General features: G+C 53.3%; 5 non-coding genes across 5 annotated transcripts; 2 read left to right on the top strand and 3 right to left on the bottom strand.

The window, feature by feature from the left end:
• Positions 1-745: 745 nt before the first annotated feature.
• On the bottom strand, positions 746-817 carry TRNAQ-CUG (transfer RNA glutamine (anticodon CUG)). The gene has a single exon. It is a non-coding gene; the product is annotated as a tRNA-Gln (tRNA).
• Positions 818-4273: 3456 nt separating this feature from the next.
• On the top strand, positions 4274-4347 carry TRNAT-UGU (transfer RNA threonine (anticodon UGU)). Its single transcript has one exon. It is a non-coding gene; the product is annotated as a tRNA-Thr (tRNA).
• Positions 4348-11378: 7031 nt separating this feature from the next.
• Positions 11379-11450, bottom strand: TRNAQ-UUG (transfer RNA glutamine (anticodon UUG)). The gene has a single exon. It is a non-coding gene; the product is annotated as a tRNA-Gln (tRNA).
• A 3036-nt stretch (positions 11451-14486) lies between these two features.
• On the top strand, positions 14487-14568 carry TRNAS-AGA (transfer RNA serine (anticodon AGA)). The gene has a single exon. It is a non-coding gene; the product is annotated as a tRNA-Ser (tRNA).
• A 591-nt stretch (positions 14569-15159) lies between these two features.
• Positions 15160-15241, bottom strand: TRNAS-GCU (transfer RNA serine (anticodon GCU)). Its single transcript has one exon. It is a non-coding gene; the product is annotated as a tRNA-Ser (tRNA).
• Positions 15242-16025: the final 784 nt, after the last annotated feature.

Here is a 16025-nt window from a genome sequence, read left to right as displayed (position 1 = left end):
TTCTGGTCTGTGGAGAGGTTTGAACTCGAACCCCACTCCCGACACACCCACTTCTTTCCCCACAAGGAACGGCCCCATTTCCATCTCTCCAGGGACAGGAGAAGGGCTCTGGCCTGTTCTCTGCAAAATGCTCAGCCTGTTTCATTTTCTGCAGGAACGAGTGGGATCCATGCGCCCTGTTCCCCAGTGACAAGTGTGTGTCCTCTCCCCCCTTTCCACAGACACAGCAGGCCAGGGGGCTATGAGCCTCCAGAGGCCCCTTCCTACTTGGCCTCCCACAAAGCTGGGGTGAAAAGCTGCTAGACACCAGCCCTCCTGGGCCAAGCCATGGCAGAGGTAGCAGGATTCACTCCCATCTTCTCCTGCCTGCACCCTAGTGCTGAGGGGCCGGCCCCTATCCTGCTGCCCCAACTCTTATTCCCACAATGCACTTTGTGCAGGGGCCGTTGGTCTTTCTGCCAAGGTGCGTGGCTGGGAGCCAGGACTCAGGACCCTTCCCCCAATCCTCCCTCTGGCCCACTCACACTGTCTGGCTGCCTCCAGCACAGGCTGAGCTCAGGGGTCAGGTGGGTGACCTGCCCTGCAGCTGTGATGGCATCAGGCCCTTCCCGCCTGCCTGCTCAGTCTGGAGATGGAGCTCCAGTGGCCTCAGACACCCAGCAAGAGGAACAAAACTCTCTTTATTGAACCTCAGGTGATAGAAACCAAGACACCTGAACCTTGTAACAACCTCCTGAGTCTTAGTAGGTCCCACTGAGATTTGAACTCAGACTCCAGGATTCAGAGTCCTGAGTGCTGCCCCTTACACCATGGGACCTGTGGTGTGACAGTGCAGTGGGCACCTCTGACTCTCAGCTCTCAGGCTGGCCTCTGCTCTCCTGGCTTCCCTCCAGCTGCTTCATCTCCCAGGACTCCCTGTAAGAAATGTGTCACTTTCACCCCTGGGAGCAGCTCAGCCAGGCAAAGGGGCTGCCTGGGGCAGGACATTAGCCCTGGAGGGCAGGGGTGGGTGTGGCAGTGACATCACAAGGGCCTTTTGCAGCCCCTCAGCTTATTGGCTAAAGGAGGTTGGGAGGTGATGACCTCACAGAGAGTCCATGACAGTGGCCAGGTGGGACAGGCTGCAGGGCAGGGGCCATCTCAGAGCCCCCCATGGCTTTGCTGCAGGGAGTCTCCTTGAGAGTTGCCCTTGAGGCCTTTTCGGAGCCATCTCCTTTCCCACGACTAACTGACTTAGATGACAGACGTCGCCGTGGAGAAGGAAAGAGCCTCCAAGAAGGCCTCTGTAAATGCAGCAGGGGAATTAGCTCAAGTGGTAGAGCGCTTGCTTAGCATGCGAGAGGCAGTGGGATCGATGCCCACATTCTCCAACTGTGGCTCAGCTCTTATCCCTTATTTTCACTGTCAGGGGCTCAGTGGCCCCCTCCCTCTTCCTACCTGCTCTCCCAAAAGAGACAGACCTGGCTCCCCTTTCTTTGCCGCCAGCAATTGCCATGCTGCAAAGCAGAGAGTGGAGATATCAGGCTCTGTGGTGCAATGGAAAGCATGTTGGACTTTTAAGCTGCAACAAAATACAGGACTATGTAGCACTTTAAAGACTAACAAGATGGTTTATTAGGTGATGAGCTTTCGTGGGCCAGACCCACTTCCTCAGATCAAATAGTGGAAGAAAATTGTCACAACCATACATAGCAAAGGATACACTTAGAAAAACTGAACACATATGAAAAGGACAAATCAAATTTCAGAACAGAACGGGGATACCGGGTGAATCCTCTGCTCTGGTGGGAGCAGCAGCAGGGTGGGTGGGTGCCCGGGGCAGGGGCTCCCCATTCTCCCTGGGACAGAGGCCCCTGTGGGGGGAGGGTGGGGCAGGCTGTGCTGGAAGAGGCTGGGGGTGGGCGGCTGAGTGGGGTGAGGATTGAAGAACAGGCCCCAGAAGCCTGATGCTGAAACTCCCCCTCAGTCTGGAGTTTTACACCCTGACAGATCAGAAGAAAGTGTCTCAAAGGAGCTACAGCCCCACAGCCCAGCCTAGGGATGGCTCAGCCAGTGGGTTAGAAGCACCGGGACACAGAGAGACTCAGGAGCTGCTCAGAGACAACCAATGGTGCGAAGCAGAACAATTCCCCGAGCAGTCGATTGGTTCTGGCTCATTTGCTGGGACTTAAGGAGAACAACAAAGTCCTGAGTCTCCTCCCTGTGACTGGCCCCTGCTCAGCCAATCAGAACTGGGACTGGAACTGGAACACTGTGTCTACACTGGTGGGCTGTGTCTACACTGGTAGGTTATTGTGCAAGAAGGGCCACACTGCCCACTCGCTCTTGTGCAAGAAGTTTTATAGTAAAGTGTAGAAGAAAGGGCTTCTTGTCCAAGAGCTCTTCTCTTTTCTAACAGCTGTAAGTCTTCTTGCACAAGAGCTCAGGACAGGGGTTTCTTGCACAAGAGAGCGTCCACACTGCCATGGATGCTCTTGCACAAAAACACAGCTCACACACACAGCAGCATGGATGTGATCTTGCACAAGAACCCACCAGTGCAGATATAGCCCAAGGGACCTTTGGAGACAAAGTCCAGGGCCCTGTCTCACAGTAGGACTAAACACCATCCTGATCAATGTCTCACCAAAGAAGGGAAGCTACCAGGAGTTGGGTTTGAACCCATGCAAACAAACATTTATTGGCTCTTAAGTCCAACACCTTAACCACTCAGCCATCCTGATGGTATTGAGCAGAGTGGACATGAGAAAGGTCTCTCTCCAAACAGCCCAGGGACTCACTCTCAGAGCATCTGCCCATCCCATCCCTGTACCAGGGCTTCCCACCAAGAGCACGAGAGCCGCCCCCTCCCTACAGTGAGGAGTGAAGCAGGGAAAAGGGAAACCAAACGAGACAAAACCCAACGTCCGCGGGGATTCCGAGGGACAAAGGCCTGGTGAGGAAAATATCCCCCCCCCCCTTCACCCAGTGTTTTCCCTGCCTTGCATTCAGCCAGCCCCCATGGATCAGGCCAGTGTTTCCAGCCTTTGTGTTTATACCATGGACAGACAAACCATTCACAAACTTTTGCCAGACCAGTAACATTTTATTTACATATCACTGTGCATGCGCAGACTGCACTGAGCGCCGCACCGGGCTAAAATCTACTCACCACGGACGGGCAGATTGCCCTAATTGCCAAGCCCTGCATATCTGCATCCGCATTATGCAAATAAGTGTAAATATCTGCAAACACTGATCTGCTCGCTCCCCCAACCTCGCAGGTGCTGGGAACTGGGAGCAGTTTCCCTGGACCCAGGCTGGGATCAAAGCCACCTCTGCTGGGAGCAGCCCTGGGCCAGATCCGCCCCCTATAGCCCTGGGGGGCTGCTCTCTGGGGAAGGGGAGGGGTATCTCTTACCTGCCCCCACAAGGGGCAGGGACTGGGCTGGGGGCACTGCCCTGGGAGAGGTTCCTACATCGCACCGGCCCTGCGGGAGACTCCCCCTCCTGGAAGGTGGCACTGGGGAGCTCTGAGACTCCAGGGCAAAGGCCTCCAGCCGCCCAGGCCCTGGGATTAGGAGGCCCTGGAACCAGGCCCCCTGGAGTAGCACTGTGGCCAGGGGGCTCTGACACACAACGGGGCTGGCCCCAGAGCCCAGGGCCTAAGCTTGCCCAGGCTCATACCAAGGGGCTTTCTGTGGTGCTGGGCGGGGGAGGGAGGCCAGGCCCAGGCCGGTGGGAGAAGGGGCAGCGCCTGCCAGGGCAGCAAGGGGAGCTGCAGGGAGCGAGACGCGGCGTTTCTGCCTGGATCGCTCAAGGGTCCTTCTGCGGGTGAAGCGCCAGTGACACCCCTGTGCTGCTGGGTTCCTCTGCCCCTCCCATTCGGGGGACTCTTGCCCTGGCACTCATGAGAGGGCCAACATAGGCAAAGCAGCCTGCCCCAGGCACCTTCCATAGCTCAGCTGGCAGAGCAGAGGCCTGTAGCGGGTGCTCAGCAAGTGTCCTTAGGTGGCTGATTCAACTCCAGCTGAAAGGAGAGATTCTTCTCCCTCCCCCTGGCTGCAGACCCGGCCTTAGGACCAGGCGGCTGCCTTGGGTCTGTCCCTTTGGGGCCTGCTGCTACAATTGACAAAAAGGTTTTGGGTACCAGCTGCCAATCAAATGCCTTGGGCTGCGCAGGCCTTGAGTCATGGCAAGAGCTGGAGGGGAATGGGGAACGGCTGCACTTTGGCATGGGAAGGGGGGGTCTGGAACCATAAAGTAGAACAGTTTTAGGGCTGCTTCCAAGGAGGGCACCATGGCTTAGTTGGCTAAAGCGCCTGCCTTGTAAGCAGGGGATCCTGGGTTCAACTCCCAGTGGTGCCTTGTTCCCAGGTCAATGGGTCTTTTCTTCCCACCATTCTTCAACATGTATCTGGAGTTGGTTTTACCTTCAGTTGAGCTTGGTGGTGCCCTCACAGTGGGAGTAGGATAGTAGCAAAGAGCAGGAGGTGCCCTAGGGGTTTGATTTAGTGAGGCTCATAGAGACTACAGCTACACTAGAAGTTTTCTCTGTAAAAAATATGTTAATGAGGGACTCAACTGCATGAGTCACAATCTCATTTGCATATTTTCTGCCAATGGGATTGCTGTGCAAAAACAAGCAGTGTGAACATTTTTTTGCACAAATTTCCCTTTTTCCACAAGATTCTTATGCTCCCAAAAAAGAGGTATCCTGATCTTGCAGAAAAAGGGGGTTTTGCACAAACAGAAAACTTCCATGCTGCTTGTTTTTGCACGACAACCCCAGCGCAAAACCAGTTTGTCAGAAAATATGCAAATGAGATCATGACTCATGGAAATGAGACCCTCATTACCAGGGCTCTGCAAATAATGTAATCTACTCGCCCATGGATGTAAGTAATTACATCCCGGAAGAGCTGGAGCAGAGCGATCTGCACATGTGCAGAACGATCTGCGTGTGCGCAGAGCGCAGAACCATGCGAAACCGCGTGGCTGGCGAGCAGAGCTCCCCGCTGCTTGGCAAGCCCTGCTCATTAGCACATCTTTTGCTGAGAAAACTCACAGTGTAGACACAACCGGAGACTCTGGTGCTGATCATGCAATAGAAGCACATTATGTTCAAACAGCTGCCATGTGAATGTACCTGAAAGTCACAAGGATCTATGATCTGTGTGAAAGGCAGGTGGCCAGTAATTAGAGTCCCAGGTATGTTGTGTGCACAATGGAAGGTAGGAATGTGCACCGGGTAGTCTGATAATTGTGTTTAGTGAAAAGTAATAGGTGTAATCGCAGTGCGCAGGAGGGTTTTTCTTGTGCAAGAAGGGGCAGTGTAGACGCTCCTTCTGGTGCAAGAGTCTCTTCTGAAAAAAATGGTGGCTCATTAGCTATGCAAATGAGGCTCAGTAATATTCCAAACTTAGCTTCATTTGCATATTACTCATGGAAGAAGCTGTGAGTGTAGACATAGCCCAGGTGTCCCTTGTGATGGGACTGGCACGTTCTTCTCCGGGGTCTCAGAGTTTGGGTACCTTGTTGGCCTAGGAAGGAGTGTGACCAAAACACAGGCCTCGCTGTGAGCAGGATTTAAACCTGCACAGGGAAAACCTATTGGATTTCTAGTCCAATGCCTTAACCACTTGGCCATCACAGGTCTGAGATTTAACAGTTCAGGGAAACTGGTAACTAATTCCAGTGTCCAGGCCTGACGTCACCTGACAAAATTCACACAGCAAACCATTTCAATCATGCAGAGGGGTCCTGGCTGCTCTGGTCTGAGGCTGCCTTGGAGGTGAGTTCTGCTTCCAGGGCTTCTCTCCTCCTTCTTGGTCTTCTCCCTTCCTTTCCCTTTTTCTCCTTCTTCCTCTTCTCGTTTCCCCTTTTCCTTCTTCTCCCTGGTCTCCTTCTTGGACCCCAGTTATTAGAGTGAAAATTGAGTCCTGTTTAACCAATTATTTTAGTTAAATTTTATTAACCAAAGATAACATACTATTATGATTTACCTAACCAATCATATCCCACCACCTTTGTTGATTTTCCCCCAGCAACATTAATGATACAGCAGACAGAAACAGTTACAAACCAGACAGTGATCATACAGACAAACAATAGGAAAGTGAGGATGATAATCATAGAATGCCAATTGCACAAACACTGATAAACAGTTTTTTGCCAGACAAAGTGCTGTTAACTAAGTTTTCTCTACCCACCCTGAGATCTGTTTCTTACTTGGTGACAGTGGGTGTCCTTAGGATCCAAGCCCCTTCTCACAGCCTAGTGTGACCCTATTGAAATGCTATTTAGATGGAATGTGAGCCCAGGCTCTACAGTTAATTGCTGCCTCTCTGCAGAATGGTAAAGGTTAGATTTGCTGAATAGCGAGAGGCCTTCCAATGGATACATATCGTTAAAAAGAACCTTTCCAAGCACGAGATACCAGAACCCACAAGCACAGTCAACACAACTGCAAAGGGACTCAAACCCTGTAGTCTTCCAACCCAAAGTCAGATGCTTTATCTTTTAGGCCACACAGTCTTCGCCTGTTTACAAATGGACATTTTGAAGTGTGTAAGAAGGGAGCAGTCTAGCTAGGCCCCCCTCCCTTTGTTCTGCCAAAGCCGGCTGGGTGGGGTGGGGCTGGTTATGGGACAGTCCTGTGCCTGTCTCAGGGCATCCCAGGGAGGCTCCTTGCAGCCCAGGAGAAGAAGGGGGCTCTGGGTGGAAGGAAACAAGCAAAGCTGGTCCCAGTGGGCATGAGCTGAGGCTCCAGTTCAGTGTAATTGAGTCACTGCTGGCTCATGAAGGTCCCATGTTGTAAGGGGCAGCACTCAGACTTTGAATCCTGTGAGCTGAGTTCAAATCTCAGTGGGACTTGTTGGGGCTGGGCTGGTTGCTGCAAAACCCTCCCACTTTATGGGCTTTGGGCTCCAGGCTCCTCAGAGAGAGAGTTTTGTGTCCGATGCCCCCTGGAGCTCAGTCTGATGCTATGATCTGCCTGGCTGAGATGGGCTGGGCCCTAAAACGTAACCTGCCTGGAGCTTGCTGCTTACCCTTGTGGTCTCTTGTGTGGTCCCCAGGAGCTGCCAGGCTCTGACTCTTGGCCCCCTGGCGCTAGCAGGTGCCCCCCCCCCCAAACAATCTTTTAAATGGGTCTTTCTGGTCCCTCTCAGGGTGTTTTTCTCCTCAGCAGCAGCGCACAAGAGAGAAGCTGTTGCCAGTGGCCCTGCAAGACAAGATGAGCTTTGCCTGCCCCCCTCAGCCTGACTCGCCACTTGGTCCCATTCCTGCTTCTCTTCCCAGTGGCCAAAAGGGGCTGCGGCTGCTGCCGACAGGGAAGAAGCTGGGAGGCAAGGTGCTGGCAGCAGGAGATTCCTGCTGCTTCTTTGCCCTGGGTCTGCCGGCCACCAGCCACCTTGACCAAACCTCAAACCAGCTGGACTAGTGAGCCCACATCACAGTGAGTCACTAGTGACCCTGTCAGAGAAGAGCCATTGGAAGCTTCAGAGACATCCCTGCAGCTGCCGGAGGTGCCTTTCTGAAAGGGCCATTTGTAAGCTCAGCTCCTGAAGGCCGCTAGCTCAGTTGGTTAGCGCGTGGTGCTAATAACGCCAAGGTCATGGGTTCAAGCCCGATGTTGGCCACACAGTTGTTTGCTGTGGTGGCTGCTTCTGTCCCTGCCAACCACACACTTTAGCTGCCTCCTATGGACAGAGAAGCAGAAACAGGCAAAAGGCTGAGAGCTTTGCAGGACTCAGGCCAGAGAACTGGTAGGAGGAGGCTCCAGCCTGCACAGGGCCTTGGCCTGGCCTGCTTTCTCCAAGAGTAGGCAAAACTCTTCTCTTCCCTCCATTGTCCCCAGTGGGGTGACCTGATGCCCAAATTCCTGCTGCTGCAGTGGCTGGCCCAAGGCTCTCTGAAGGGGGCAGGCTCCTCCAGCCCAAGGCTCCAGAGGCTCCATATGTCCAGGAGACTGGGACCATGTGCCCAGCCCACAGCGCTGCTGCCAACCACTGGTCACCTGCGTCAGTGGCCCAGCAGCCCCTCCCCCGAACCTGCTCCTGCTCAAGGTCCCCCTGAACCCACCCAGGCTCCTGCTCCTCTGACTTCTGCACTAGCCAGCCTACATCTCAGTGAGTCGCCCGTGGCCCCATCAGAGACGAGCTCGTGGCTGCCTGTGGGGTCTTTCCCAAAGGGCCCCTCGTGGGCTGCTGGCTCAGCTGTTTAGAGCTTGATGCTGATAACGCCCAGGTCGTGGGTTCAAGCCCCATGCTGGCCACAGGGGTGTCTGATTTGGTGACTTGCCTTTGTGTAGCTGCCTGCTATGGACAGGGAAGGAGAAAGAAGCCCTGGGAGGTGAAGCAGCTGGAGGGAAGCAAGGAGCAGTGTCAGCTGCCAGCCAAGAGTCACAGGTGCCCTCTGCCTCCTAGGACCGCCCCTCACTGAGCTGCCAGCCCCCTGTCTCTCACCGTGGGCCCCGTGAGGAGTCCACTCGCACTCCAATTGCCTGGCGGTGACAGAAGCGGTAGAGACAGGCCCCAGGGAGCAGAGTTGCCCCACTGGGAAAGTGCCTGTTACACAGGGGAGAGGCAGCGGCTCCCTCCACATGGTCTCCAGCCGGCTCCCTGGGGATGGGGCCTTGATGCTTCCTTGCTGGCCTAACAAGAGAGCTCTTTGCCCCGCCTCCATGAACTCCTCACAAAGCTGATTGGCTGGCTGAAAATGCCACTCAATGGCACAATCGCTCAGCTCCCTGGCATGCCCTGAGTGATGGAGCTGACTGACGGGAGGTGTCAGTGGAGCAGGTCAGAAGCCCAGCCCTGTCTCCTGTCACTGGAGAGATGGCCCTGTGCTGGGATATGAGAGTATCCCAGGGATGTTCCTCACAGCCCAGGAGAAGAAGGGGGCTCTGGGTGGAAAGAAACCAAGTAAAGCAGGTCCTAGTGGGCATGAACTGGGGCACCTGTTTGGCCCAGTTGATTGAGGGGTGGTTGGTGTCATGGGCAGTGCTCAGGACTCGGAAACCTGCAAACTGAGGCCCCTTTCCTGCCTCCCTTCCCGGGCTGACCCAGTGGCCAAAAGGGGCTGCGGCTGCAGCTGGCAGGGAAGAAGCTGGGAGGCAAGGTGCTGGCAGCAAGAGATTCTGGCTGCCTCTTTGCCCTGGGTCTGCCGGCCACCAGCCACCTTGACCAAGCCTCAAACCAGCTGGACTAGCCAGCGCACGTCACAGTGAGTCACTAGTGGCCCTGTCAGAGAAGAGCCATTGGCAGCTTCAGAGACGTCCCTGCAGCTGCTTGAGGCGCCTTTCTTGAAAGGGCCACTTGTGAGCTGTGTTTTCATAGGCCAACTAGCTCAGCTGGTTAGAGCATGGTGCTAATAATGCCAAGGTCATGGGTTCAAGCCCGATGCTGGCCACAGGGGTGTTTGGTTTGGTGGCTTGCTTTCCTTTAGTTGTCTGCTATGGACAGGGAAACAGAAACAAGCAAAAGGCTGAGAGCTTTGCAGGAAGCAGGGCAGAGATCTGGTACGGGGAGGATCCAGCCTGTACAGCCCCAGTGTCTAAAAGTGCCTGGGCCTGGCTTCCTGTCCCCAAAAGCAGAGGAACTGATGCCCAAATTCCTGCTGCTGCAGTGGCTACCTCAAGGCACCAGCTGGGGGGCAGGCTCTGAGCCCAAGCCACACGGGGAGACTCAATATGACCGGGAGGCCTGGAGCGTGTGAGCCCTGCACAGAGGCTGCTGCTGGGGGCCTGCTTCAGTGGCCCAGCAGCTCAAGTTCCTCTGAACCAGCTTCTCCCCCTGGAACCACCCCCAAGCGCTGCTGAGGCCCCTGACATGAGGCACTGGAACAATCAGAGGAAGGTGCCAGCCTTAGCCCTTCCTCCCAGCCTCCACCCCCTCCCAGGGTCTTTCCCCAGCCCCTCCCTAGTTCTACATTCCCCACATAAAAACCAGAGAGTTTGTTCTTTCAACAGGGAAAAGTCCTGTTTGTGTTACCAGCAAGGGGAGGGGGAGGGGGAGAGGGAGAGGGAAGGGGATGTGTTGGGGTGTGTTGAGGTTGGGAGGGAGGCACAGAGGGCAAAAAATGAGGAGTAATATTAGTTAGTTGGAACCAAGGGGCTGGGTTTGAACTACTGCAGAAAAAAGGACTCTGCCCCTGGAGCTGCCCTGTCCTCTCCAGAGCCCTTAGGCTGGCACTGGGGAGGCCTGAGCCCAGGCAGTGCCCAGCCAAGGGGGAGGGGTTAGAGTTAGCCCCATGCTAGGTCTCAGCTGTTGTAACATGTGGCAAGAAGATTGACTAGGGACATGTTTTGGGAAAGTTGCAGCTGGTTTCCCTGACTGGGAATTGAACCCAGGCCACAGCAGTGAGAGGGCTGGATCCTAACCACTAGACCATGAGGGACACATAAAACAAGCTTTTTTGCTCACCTACACTAGCCTTTCGCAGGCCATTTTCTGTCCACTTCAGTGACAACCGGCCATTCCCCGCCAGCCCCAACCCCTGTAGCACCCATTCCTTTCCCCAGGAGCAGCGTGAGCACCAGTGCAGTGCCCTGCTGAGGCTGCGGCTGTGGGAGACTAGCCCTTGGCTTTGGAAGGGAGACATGATGTCAAGGTGTTAAGTTTCGCCCATGTCTAGTGTGGGGTGAGCCACACTTGGGGGGCAGCTGGAGGTGCCTCCTGAGAGCTGATTTTCAGCCCTTCCTGTGTTTCTGGTTCCTTCCAACAGCGCGACTCTGTTATCTAAAAATTGAGGAATGTGTATTGAGAAGAGGGAATTTCTGTCTTTGCAGTGATAGTAGTGTGGCCTAGTGGACAAAGCATTGGTTTCCTAATCTTGGAATTGTGGGTTCAAGTCCTGTCTGAGGTGATAGTTATGACATTTCCTAGTAAGTGCAATTCTCTTTGGCTTCCTTTTTGCCATAGTATCTGTTAGATGTTTGAACACTGGAGAAGTGTCCCCTGGAACTGCCATTCCAGGGTTATGAGTTTAATTCTTGAAGGAGCCATTTAGAGACGTCTGAGGCAAATCTGTCAGGGATGGCTCTTGGCCCTGCCATGAGCATGGGGAGTGGACTAGATGACCTCTCAAAGTTCTCTCCAGCTCTATGAAATGGTGTATCTCCTTATAAAGAGCATCTGTGGAGACTCTCTTGTGCAAGAAAGTTCTAATGGCTGTTTTAGGCACAAGAAATCCCTCTTGCCTGTGCACACTGCCTTCTTGTGCAAGAAGCCTTCTTTTCCAATGGTTAACTGTACATTTTCTTGCGCAAGAATGCACATGCAGGGTAAACACTCCGCTAGTTTTTGCACAAGAATGGCCATTCTTGTGCAAAAGGCCTGCAGCATAGACATAGCTGTGCAGTGTGAAAAACCTCACAATAACAAGCTCAAACCAGCAGGTCCCACTGAGACTTGAACTCAGATTGCAGGATTCAAAGTCCTGAGTGCTGCCCCTTACACCATGGGACCTACCCAGTGACCTGTGCATGGGCATTGGGGACACTCAGTTTTCTGGCTGGCCTCTGCACTCCTGGCTTTCCTCCTGCTGCTTCATCCCTCTGGCTATGACTACACGGCACATTTATTTTGGAATAAGCTGTCCTTGAATAGTGATTCCAAAATAGTTTTTTTTGAACTAGCACATCTACACTGCAGGGAAATCTCAGAATAGTCTGAGGCAGGCTCCCCAGTGTAGACGACCTGTCTCAGAAGAATAAGTTAGTATGTCCACAAGAAGGGGCTAGTTCAAACTAGCAGCAGTGGCGCATCTACACAGGCCTTATTTTGAAATAGCTAATTTGGAATAGGCGTTATTCTTTGTAGAATGAGGTTTGCAGAAGTCGGAATAAGCCGTCTGATTCTTCGGAATTATTTCAAAATAACGGAATTGCTGTGTAGACTCTTGCATTGTTATTGTGGAATAACGGCCATTGTTCCAAAAGAACTTTTGTGTGTGGACAGAACCTGCACAGCCCAAGAAATGTGATTGGCAGCTCCTCCCCACCATTGTTTTGTCAATTGCAGTGCAGGGTTCTGAAGACATGGACCCAAGGTAACCACCTTGGTTGTCTTCTGCTAAGGCCAGGCTGGAGGGAAAAGAACAGCTCTTTTGAGCTGGAGTTGAACCAGCAACCTAAGGATCACTTGCCACACACACACAAAACAATCTGCTGCTCTGCGAGCTGAGCTATGAAAGAGTCCCTGAGTACTACTACTTTGTCCAGGTTATCCTTTCTGCAAGTCTCAGGGCAAGAGCTCCCCCAAGTATACGGCATTGCTGATGAGGGGCAGAGGTGCACAGGGGCTGTCACAGGTACTTCACATGCAGACAGACCCCCTGAGTGAAACCTGAGCTAGATCCATCCATGTCACAGCAAAAGGAAGAAAGTTGGGTTCTTCTCATGTGTCTTCTTTGTTCTAGAGTGTCTAGGGGTGCGGAAGGGTCAGGTCTACAAAAAAACAAATCAATTGAATGAACCTTGGTCTAGAAACACCGCTGAGGGTTTCCCTCTATCTTTGGCCTGGAAAGGTCATCTGTAACAATGTGGTTTTTCTGTAACCCTATTGGAAGGCCTGTAGCTATTCAGTAGGTCTAAGCAAAAGCCTTCTTCTGCAGCCAGACTCAAGAGCAGCAGCAATTAGCTGTAAAGCCTGGAGTCACATACTCATATTGCAGCTAAATGACACTGAAATAGTGTCACACTAGGCTGTGAGAAGGGGATCCTGTCCTAATGGCACCCACTGGTACCAGATAAGAAACAGACCTCAAGATGGGTAGAGAAAACTTAGTTAAACACCGTTTTGTCTGGCAAGAAACTGCTTATCAATAGTTGTGGTTGTGCAATGGGCATTCTATGATTCTTGTCCTCCCTTTCCTATTGTTTGTCTGTGTGGTCGCTGTCTGGTTTGGATCTGTTTCTGTCTGCTGTATCATTAATTTTGCTAGATGTAAATCAACTAAGGCGGTGGAGTATGATTGGTTAGGTAAATCACAACTGGTTAGTAAAATTATACTAAAATAATTGGTTAAGATATTGCTAAGCAGGACTCAATTTTCACTATATAAACTGGGGTCCAAGAAAGAGACCTGCAAGAAGAACTCTCCTGTGAAAGAGCCTTCGACCAGAGATTCCAGGACACCTCTGCACAACAAGGTACCCAAGCCCTGAGACCCCCAGCTCAGAGTAGAACATGCCTGGCCCATCAGAGAGGGCACCTCAAGAACCTGTGTTTCTATAGGGCTTTGAACTAAGGAGCTGCTGTATGTTAAACAAACACAGTGATCACTACACCACAGAGGCTTTTCTTTCCTCTATTTAAACTTGGGAAAATATTCTGTTACTAACTCTTTAGCCAACTCAGCTTGCTGCGGGGGAAGGAATTCTCTCTTGTTAATTCTGTGCCCTCAGGAAGGGACCAAACCCCCCTTCCCCGTCCCAGGGACTCCAACCCAAACCCTGAGACCCAAACCCTGCCCTGGGGGAGCTCTGCAATGTGACCCTGGCTCCCAAGGCAGCAAGTGCAGAATCCCCCTTGGTGAGCGCAAGAGGCTCCAACCAGCCTGGTCTGAATCCAGCTGAAAGGCTGGACGGCCCCGCTGCTAGAGTGTCACAGCCCCTGTCAACCAGCCCTGTGTTTGTCCCGTCTCTTTCAAGGAAGGGCACGGCAGGGCCCACACACCCACCAGGAGTCTCAGGCACATCTCTCACACCCAGATGACCATGGAGCAGGTCTCCATTGCCCATGTGTGGTACCCAGGGGCTCTCTCCTGTGAGCCCCCCCCCCAAGGGGAGTCTCACACAGAGCTCTTGGGATCACAAGCTTCCTGACACTCTCATCATGCAACAGGGGCAGGTCCAGCCTGTTCTGTAAAAGCTGCTCTGGAAATCAGAGAGCACCTAAAGTGACTCCAGTGGGATTTGAACCCAAAACATTGGAATGACTGGTCTAGCTCATACTACAGCTTAGAAGTCCAACACCCTGACTATTACACCACAGCTCACAGCACCCCTCATCTTTTCATTCTGCTTTGCAGCAGGGTAATTGCTGGGCTAGAATAAAGGGAAAAGCTGAGCCAGAGGAACACACGCTCCCCCTCTCAGGCCCCCCATACCCAGAGCCTCAGCTGTGGCTTAAACATGGTTCCAGAGAGAAGAGGCGAATGCAAACAGCCCCATGGCACCGAGGGAGTCAGCACGTCGGTGGGTGGGGCAGGGAGCTGGGGGCAGAGCTGGGCTATAACTCACTGAGTTACCTTGGCCTGTTCAGCAAATCTCTCCCTGTCTCTATGGCCGTGTCTGTACAGCAGGGACAGCAACACTCACAGACCCACAGGAGGGGGCTGGTTTGCTGCTTCACCCCACGGCCCAGCAATGAGCCCCCCAACTCCCCCTGTGCTCGGGGAGCCAGGTTTGCCATGTGAATTCTGTGGGGCAGGTGCCGTCAGGCCTGGGCACTGGGATTATTTACCAGTTTTCCCGGCCCTGGGGCACTGCTGCACTCAGAGCTGTGATGGCCGAGTGGTTAAGGTGTTGGACTAGAAATCCAATAGGGTTTCCCTGTGCAGGTTCAAATCCTGCTCACAGCGAGGCCTGTGTTTTGGCCTCACCCCTAACCAGGGCAACAAGCTGCACAACCCCTGAGCTGGGGTCTTGGGGAAGGGACGGGATAGATCCTGGCTTGCCCTGACATTTAAAAGGTGACCTTGGGGGCATGTGGCCCCCTGAGCAGCCTCTGATGTTCCCTAGAACCAGCCCCAAAACCAGCCCTGAGTGAAGCTGCAGTAGGGGGAGCAGCTCACACATGCCAAAGGTCTGGCCAGGGGCAGGACATGAGCCTGCAAGGCAGCAGTGACATCACAAAGAACTTTTGCAGCACCTCAGCTCATTGGTTGGGAGGCAGTGACCTCACAGAGGGGCCATGGCAACAGCCAGGTGGGACAGGCTGCAGGGCTGGGGCATCTCAGAGACCCCCATGGCCTGGCTGCCTGGAGTCTCCTTTGTGAGGTTTCCCCTGGAGGGCAGAAGGGATTGAGGGCCCCATCTAGGAGTGTCTCTATGGAGATTTCCCCTTTCCCCAGGCTGAAGTGGGAGGGGTTGGGGCAGGCAGGGGTACAGGAGGGGCTGGCCCTGAACTGAAGAAAGATCTGGGAGAAGCAAGAGGAAGGGCTGCAAACACCCAATGAAAATGGGATTTGAACCCATGCGTGCAGAGCACAATGGATTAGCAGTCCATCACCTTAACCACTCAGCCACCTCATCTGAGCTGTAGGAGTTTGTTTCAAGCTACCCAAAGTCATCACTGCCAGGAACCTTTGTGCCACTCGCTGGCTGGCCAGGGACACCCAGGATAGGAAGGTTTTTGCTTTTCACAATGTTCCCTGGGCTGTTGTACAAAGCTCAGTGCTGGTAGCAAACCCAAACACCCCCTGGCTACATCTGCCCGGCAGGCTATTACACAAGAACTGTTTTGTGCAAGAGTTCTTGTGCAAAATGTCTTGTGCAAGAGCACGTCCACACTGCCATGTGCTTTTGCGCAAGAATGTCCGTGGCAGTGTGCACACTCTTGTGCAAGAAATCTCTGATGGCCATTTTAGCCATAGAGGTTTCTTGCACGAAAAAAACTGTTCCCCATTCATACTAACTTCTTGTGGAAGAGCTCTTGCACAAGAGGGTTTATTCTTCATGGGGAGAGGAATAACTCTTGCCCAAGAAGCCCTTTTCCTTCATTTTGCCATATATTTATTTGTTGATGAACGTGTGTGCAGTGTAGATGCTCCTCAAGATTTTGCATAAGAACGGCCATTCTTGAGCAAGAAGCCTGCAGTGTAGATGTAGCCCCTGGGTGCCCAGAGAGGGGCTGGCTAGTCACAGTCTGGCTCGGCGCGCGCTCTGCAATGGGAAGACGTCCACGGAGCAGGCAGATGGCAGCGGCACACAGCTCTGGTGGGCCCAGCATCCAGAGGAGCGTTTCCGATATGAGTGTTTACTGACAGTGTCCGTCTCTGGTCTGATTTCACAGTGTGGTGAGACACTGGCACCCACA

Source organism: Pelodiscus sinensis, chromosome 19 (assembly GCF_052426305.1).
Source record: "Pelodiscus sinensis isolate ZL-2025 chromosome 19, ASM5242630v1, whole genome shotgun sequence".
NCBI lineage: Eukaryota > Metazoa > Chordata > Testudines > Trionychidae > Pelodiscus > Pelodiscus sinensis.
Note: the sequence above shows the minus strand (reverse complement) of the source record. Positions and strands in the feature narration are given on the sequence as shown.